Raw genomic sequence first — 8,280 nt, 5'->3', positions numbered from 1 at the left:
GGTGGATGGGCCTCGGTTTGAGGTGAAACCAAAAGCACAACTTTTGACCTGTTAATAATATAACTATCTTTCGACTTATTTTCTGTTACTTTGCATTGCTTAATGTACCCCTTAGCTTTGCAAAAAATTTCATACTGTTATCTTATAAAATATCCTGATCAGTATGCTCAGTAATATATCGTAAAACTCTTTATTAGAACTTACGAACACCACTTCAACTTCGTAGAAAGTTTTTGATTAATAACTACTTTTAAATGATCAAAATCCCAAACTATTACTAGTTTCAAACATCCTAATCAATTATTCTGAAAAAGACTTTGAGAATATATCAGGATATTTGTCCTTTTTATAAAACATAATGTCATTAAATGATGTTCGCAAAGGAAAGATCATACCAGAAATAGGATATAAACCTATTACCAAACTCCAATCCCTTTGCAATTCTTCCCATAAAGGTGTCCCCTGTGCAAGGTACTTAGTGCATTAGTTCCAAATCCTATCTTTTTAGCTTTTGCACCATCACCTTAATGGGAATGTCCCCTGTGTACAATGCCTTCAAATACTTTAGAAATCTTCTGAATGTTAGTTTTCATCGTTTAGGCAATTTTTATGTCCCAGGGGCAAAACCTAAAGGTGTACTGGAGATAAAATCCTTATATCCTGGGGAAAATCCCAAATTTTCATGCGCTACAGGCGGGAGTGTATAAACTCCAAGACTTAGAAAGGTGAACACCTTTAAACCTTAAAGAGTATGAAAATACCTTTTCGTGAGAGAGGGTGATCAATCCTCATATACCTTTAGGATTCAGGATATAGCCAATAGTGACGAAATTGTCAGCCACTTTTACATGGACTGGTCCCGCCACCTTGAACTATCCCTGAATAGCTTGCGCTCCAGGTGGGGTGTTTAAACCCAATTCGGAAGAAAGGTGAATACCTTTAAACCTGTGAAGGGATCAGTATCCCTTAAACGTGAGAGAGGGGGCCAATCCTCTAGTCTTTCGAGTTATCCTGAGCACATATCCTGGAGCTACATCCTGAAACATATCTTGCAAAACAATTGTAAACTAAGGTGGGTGTTAGCTTGGCTAACACCCCTCCGATGCTTAAGTCAGTATTGGGTTTCAAAGAATAAATTAAACCAAACATATTTAAAAAAGGTAGAATTCATACCATCCTGAGTTAGAAATTAAATCCTAAACTCACTTGAAATAGAGCTTGAGGTGTATAGCATTCCAGGACCTTGGTAGTATATCCCCCTCCATATTCTTGAGTCTGTATGCTCCTTTTCCTGCTTCTGATTCAACCTCGTATGGTCCTTCCCATTTTGGGGCTAGCTTGCCATCGGCAGGATTGGTAGTATTCTGAAAAGCCTTTCTTAGTACCCAATCTCCAACCTTAAACCTTCTGGTCCTAATGTTCTTGTTATATGCCCTGGATATTCTCTGTTGATATGCTGCCATCCTTAGCATTGCCGCATCTCTTTTCTCATCTATAGCGTCTAAATCTTGACACAAGGCTTCAGGATTCTGCTCAGGATCACTTAGGGTTGATCTTATAGTGGGTATTGTCATTTCTGTCGGGATTACTGCCTCTGCTCCAAATACTAAGGAAAATGGAGTTTGCCCAGTAGCATTCTTCACAGTTGTCCTGTCAGCCCATAGGACAAATGGTAGTTCTTCTGCCCATCTTCCCTTCTTAGCCCCAAGTCTCTTTTTCAGATTGTTGACAATTATCTTGTTTGATGATTCTGCCTGCCCATTCGCTTGAGGATGTACTGGAGTAGATGTTATCATTTTGATCCCCCAACTCTTGCAGAAATCAGTGGTCCTCTTGCTTATAAACTGGGACCCATTATCACAAATGATTTCAGCTGGTACCCCGAACCTGGTCAGGATATTCCTTTTTATGAAGGACACTACTTCTTGGTCTCTAACTTGGACAAAGGCTTCAGCTTCAACCCATTTAGAGAAATAATCCGTCATTGCTAGCATAAAGACTTTTCCTCCCGGGGCCTTTGGTAATTTTCCTACTATATCCATCCCCCACTTCATAAATGGCCAAGGGGAAACAATAGGATATAACGGTTCAGCAGGCTGATGCAATATGTTACTATGTCTTTGGCACGTATCACATCTTCGAGCATACTCTGTGGCATCTTTTCTCATTGTTGGCCAATAATATCCTGTCCTTAATACTTTCGAAAATAATGACCTGCCCCCAGTATGGTTACCACAATCCCCTTCATGTATATCCCGAAGTACTTCTTTGGCTTCAGTATCCTCCAAGCATCTCAAGTATGGTCCTGCAAGAGATTTCTTATATAAAATATTATTTATAATAGTGAATCGTGATACCTTCATCCGAAATGCTTTAGGATTTTCATCTTCGGGGATATGTCCTTCCTTTAGATATCTCATAATTGGAGTTGTCCAGGACTTAGGATCCCCTTCAGGATACACCACTCCAGGATTTTGAATACTAGCTACTCCCTTATGCTGAGGATCCGTTGCAGGATACAGGATATGTAATATCGGTATTAGGGTCCCTTCTGGTATCCTGATTGATGATCCCAAGTTTGCCAATGCGTCTGCTTCGGCGTTATCCTCTCTTGGTACCTGTTCAAGTGTAAAAATATCGAAATATCCTGCTAATTTTTTTAAGAATACCGAGGTATTCAATTAGTTTCTCACCCTTGACTGCATAGGATCCATTAAAATGATTAGTAATTAACAAGGAATCAACATATACTTGCAAATTCTTGATATTCATATTCTTAGCCAATTCTAATCCCGCGATTAAAGCTTCATATTCTGCCTCATTGTTAGTAGCAGGGAATTCACATCTAACAGCCTGGGGTATTATGTCCCCCTGTGGCGATTTTAGTAGTATACCTAAACCTACACCCCTTACATTAGATGCACCATCAGTATATAATATCCAGGATTCTAAGTTCTCTCCTAGTTGTTGCACTTCTAGGTCTACTTCATTTTGAATATCACTACTGAAATCAGCCACAAAGTCTGCTAGAGCCTGAGACTTTATTGCATTTCTAGGTTCATATACTAAATCATAGGCACTTAATTTTACCGACCACTTAGCCATTCTACCCGACATCTCCGGTTTCCTAAGCACATTCTTAATAGGATAATTAGTTTTAACATGAATCCTATGTGTTTCAAAAATAATGTCTAAGCTTTGTTGATGCCATTACTAGAGCCAATATTAGTTTTTCTAGGTGAGAATATCTAGTTTCAGCATTTAACAAACTTTTGCTAACATAATAAACAGGATACTGCTGACCTTCATGATCCTTTACGAGTACCGCACTTACTGCATTCCCTGATACTGCAAGATACAGGGATAATGGTTCGCCATCTTCAGGCTTCATCAATAGAGGCGCGGTTGAGAGATACTGCTTCAAATCCTGTAGGGCTGCTTCATGCTTCTCGCCCCATTCAAATTTCTTATTCTTTTTCAGGATCTCATAGAATTCTTTACACTTTTCCGAGGATCTTGAAATGAACCTATTCAGGGCTGCCACACGTCCTGTTAACCGCTGAACATCCTTCATGTTCGAGGGTGACTTTATATTCAAGATAGCTTTAATCTGCTCCGGGCTCGCCTCTATCCCTCTTTTTGTCACCATGTATCCAAGAAACTTTCCTGCCCCCACTCCGAAATGGCATTTAGCAGGATTCAGCTTCATGTTGTATTGATCCAGGATATCAAATGCTCCCTTTATATCCTGGAGGTGATCCTCAGCCTTTTTAGATTTCACCACCATATCATCAATATATACTTCCATGGTGTCCCCCAGTTTCTCTTTGAACATCATGTTCACCAATCTTTGATACGTTGTGTTTTGGTCAAAAATCACACAAGGATAATGCAACCAAACTCTTTGTAAACGGGGAATGATGCTTGGTATGATGAACAAAGATAAGGATCACTTAAATGAAAACTGCACAAGTGACACAAAGATTTATACGAGGAAAAAGCCCTTGATCAATGAATGACCTCCGGCATAAAAAACATCGGGTGATGGAAACTACCGATCACCAAACTTCAATATAACAAACAATGTTTACAACTTCGGATGGTAACGAGCTAGGTACAAGGATCACTATGGTGTAGTATGCTGGTACGTGTAAGAAATGTGTTGTGTCTTCCGAATGCTTGAGAGTGCCCTTTATATAAGTGTGTGTGGTTGAATTTAGGTAAGTCACCTAACTACTAGCTCGTTACCCCTTTAGAAATAGAAGTAAAATTAGCCTAACTAATTGCCCGTAAATTGTGCTAAGTTTCCATATTCTCCACAACGTCTATTTCCGGTTATACGTGTGCGAGATTAGCGTGGAAGATTCCTTAATTACGTTGCCAAGACCAGGTCCAATTCGTAATTCCTGCAAAACAACATAAGAAGCAAAAGAGAACAATCGTTAGTATGAGGATCCTTAGGATGATCCATGATCCTGATCCTGAAGCTCTTCTGAGGATCACTATCTGCCACAGAAACAAGGATCACTGTTAGGATATTATGTAAGGATCACAGGTCATTAAAAATCCTGCCCTAACAATTGCCCCCAAAATATAAGGAGTAATTATGTAATATTAACGAGTTATATTTTGCTGATCTTATCTGTAACTAACTCAACGGATATATAGTCGTTGTAAACGAACTATCCGTTGTACTCCTGACGTCACGGAGATGACAGCCCTTCACAAATCATGATTATAAATAGAGATAGGGATAGGATCGTTTGCATTTAAAATCAAGAACTTCTCCCTTTATAACCGCAACCAGAGGATTGAACAGGTATTCCCCTTCATCTTCTCTCTTGTTTGCTCTGTTTTTCTTTTCGTATCTATTTCGTTCAAAAAATGTTGCTCCGGAATTCTCCTGCCAAAGATCAGTAGAAAGAAACCCCCTTCAAGAGCCAAGGGATCATCACGAACTCTGCTAAAGAACGCTGCATCTTCGTTGATCCTCAGATTGACAGGATTCGATGCTGTTTTCCTGCAAATACTGTGTTCAAAGCCTATGATCCTACTGCCCTAAGCGATCACACCTCCGATTCATGGGTTGCCTTTCCTGTGACCCCGTTTGCCATAGGTTACACGTATCCCTTTCCAGCCTTCACCCAGGCCTTCTTCTCTTTGACCGGCATATATCCAGGCTATGCCGATGATCTGAAGGGTTTTGTATACCCTTGAGAGGATCATTAAGCAAGAGGGGATAGACTTAGGTATGGCCGAGTTAGGTGAGCTGTACGATCTGACCACCTTTGGTTCCCATCGTTATCTGTTCAAACGTAGACCTGGGGAGGAGCATCCGATCTTCAAGGCTACCAAGAGTGATACTAACTGGAAGCGGCGGTTCTTTTTTGTGAGGAGAGATACCATCCCTGATGGGAAGGATTTACCCAAGAAGTGGGCTATCCATGGTAGGATAGAGGATCCTGGAAGGATCACCGTAGAGCTTATCCTTTAGTATAAGGATCACTGATATTCTTTTGTTTTCTCGTTGTGCAGCTATCTCTGTTTCTCATCTTAGGTTGACTCCTGCTGCAAAAGAGAGACTTTTGGCCTTCAAGAAGCTTGATCCTGAAATAAGAACTTTCAAGGTTACCACCCAAGATTCTCAGGAAGTATCCTCCGGTTCTATCACAATGTCAAGTAAGTATCCTATTTTAAAGAGTAATTATATAATGAGAGTCAAATAAAATTAAGATACTTATCTTGTTTTGGTTTTGTAGGTGCTGGAAAATCCACTAAGTCAGCTTCGAAGTTCAGCATAACCGATCTCACTAAGGTCAAATCCTCAAGGAAGAAGACTCCTGCTAGCCCAAGTGCTTCTATCCCCAAGGCACCTATTAGGGGAAAGGGAGGCAAGAAGAGAAAGGCCTCTGAAGTTGAGGATTTGCAAGGTCTGCCCCTGCTCCACCAACAGTGTCTGGATTACTTGAACGAGGTAAGGATCACTGTCCCTGCTTGTGTATCCTGCTAGTTTTGAGGGTTACTTGTTTCTGATGTTACTCCTTGTCTTCCTTGTAGAAATTTGATGAGATAGAGACATATGTTGGCCACGTTGAGGATCAAGATCGCCAGATTGCTGACCTTCAACAGGTTGGTGTGTTGAAGGATCTCAAGATAGCTGATCTTGAGAAGGAGCTTCAAGCCACCAAGGGGGAAGCCGCCAAGATGCTGATCAACTTCGACTATGAAAGGCACGAGATCACCCAGGATGCCAAGGTCTCTGCCGCAATAGCTATGTACAAGATCCAGCTGCAAATGGCTATGGAGGCTCAGGATCTTACTTTTGACAAGAGCACCTGGGATGTCGAAGGCTGGAAGGCTAGGCTGGCTGAACTGGAGGATGATGAGGAGGCTGAGGAGATCCCGATGCTTGAGGGTGGAGGCACTGGCAAGGATCAAGGTGGAGAGGCAAGTGGAGCTGGTGGTGATGGTGCAGCGAAGGTCTAAGCTGCGGAATTGGGCAATGATGGAAACTTCGAGACTTAGCCGGAGCCCAATTTTTTTTGTGGTTGTTTGTTTGAACAGTTTGATGGTTGGTCTGTACTTCGAACAATAGTTTTTAGGGTAAGGATCAAGGATCCTTTAGACAATAGGTAGGATAATAGGTGGTGGAGGGATCCTCTGTTTGGGGGATGAAGCCACTTGTTATCCTGCCGACCTTTATTTCCTGCACTGCTATGACCGCATGAACATTGGACACCCTTTGCCAACCCATGTGGACGGGCCACGTTTTGTTGGTAGAAACGTGGGTTGGTAATTTTGACAACTTTAAAGGGGTTAAATATTTTGTGAATAAAACTTTAACTTTTGGCTTATCTTGTGATGTTATCCTTATATATCCTTTAAACTTTCAATTGTTTTGATTTATATTTGTCTGAGTAAGAAAAGTTAAGCGGATTATGTTTAAGAATTTTAGGATATGATCCAGGATCAAATATCCTATAGTCGAAATCTTCCAAAAAAGTGGTATATTTTAAGGATCATAGGTTCAGTTGTCAAAGTACAGGGGTTATTCAAATAAATAATGAATAAAACCAAACCAGTTAAGGATCATACCTGAGGATCCAAGTTAAGATCCTAACCTTTAACACTACAATCAGGATAACCACAAGAAAAACCTTAGTAGATAATAAGGATTGAGGATCCTTAGTTGTTTAACTTCAAAAACCTGAAAATAGGATATAACTTGGCACTAAGCCAATATAAAGGACAAGTTAGTAATTGGGGATAAGCCCAAAGGATAACTGGGGACAAGCCCAAAAGGATAACTGGGGACAAGCCCAAAAGGATAACTGGGGACAAGCCCAAAGGATAACTGGGGACGAGCCCAAAGATCATAGGTGAACTGGAGTATGGCCCTTACTGGCGACTATCCAAACTTAGTGACATGATAATGCCAAAACCTTAGCTAACGTGAAAACGTTAGAAACCTTAGGAACGGATGTATGGTACGTCTACCATTATACGTAGGATCCTAGGTATAGCCAGTACAATGGAATTGTCAGCCCCTAAAGCGAGTACTGGTCCCAAAGACTTGAACTATACCAGGATCATCGTGCGCTACAGGCGAAAACTGGGGACAAGCCCAAGGATAACTGGGGACAAGCCCAAAGATCTGGATTGCTTTTGAAGATTATCAACAATATGCTAAGGATACCTGGACTATCAGAACTCAAATTCTTGTGAGAGAAGGATAAAGGATACATGATCCTTATCCTTAAATAAGAATATAAGAAAGTGAAATAGTTCGAGATTTGGACATTACCAGAGTAAGGATTATTGACACCTCTGGGATCCTTCAAGGATACTTCTAATGTGAGGATCATATATGCCAGGAGGATTCACATGAAATATTTCTTCAAGTGGACAACATTCCAGGCTCTTGGTAACAAATTTCCTTCCATGGTTAGCAATCTATATGCCCCCTTTCCTGCTTCAGCTTCACTTAAATAAGGGCCTTCCCATTTTGGTGCCAATTTTCCATCAGCAGGATTGGTGGTATTCTGGAATGCTTTTCTCAATACCATATCCCCAACTTGGAATTTCCTTAACCTGACATTTTTGTTGTAAGCACCAGCCATTCTTTGTTGGTAACTAGCCATCCTTATCCTAGCCAGATCCCTGATTTCCTCAATAGTATCCAAGTCTTGAGCCAGGTTCTCGTCATTTTTCTCAAGATCACGGGTACTTTTTCTAGCAGTTGGAACCACCATTTCTGTTGGGATCACTGATTCTGCCCCA

The sequence above is a fragment of the Helianthus annuus genome, chromosome 9 (genome assembly GCF_002127325.2).
Source record: "Helianthus annuus cultivar XRQ/B chromosome 9, HanXRQr2.0-SUNRISE, whole genome shotgun sequence".
Taxonomy (NCBI): Eukaryota; Viridiplantae; Streptophyta; class Magnoliopsida; order Asterales; family Asteraceae; genus Helianthus; species Helianthus annuus.
The sequence above is the reverse complement of the archived record's forward strand: the minus strand, read 5'-3'. Positions refer to the sequence as shown.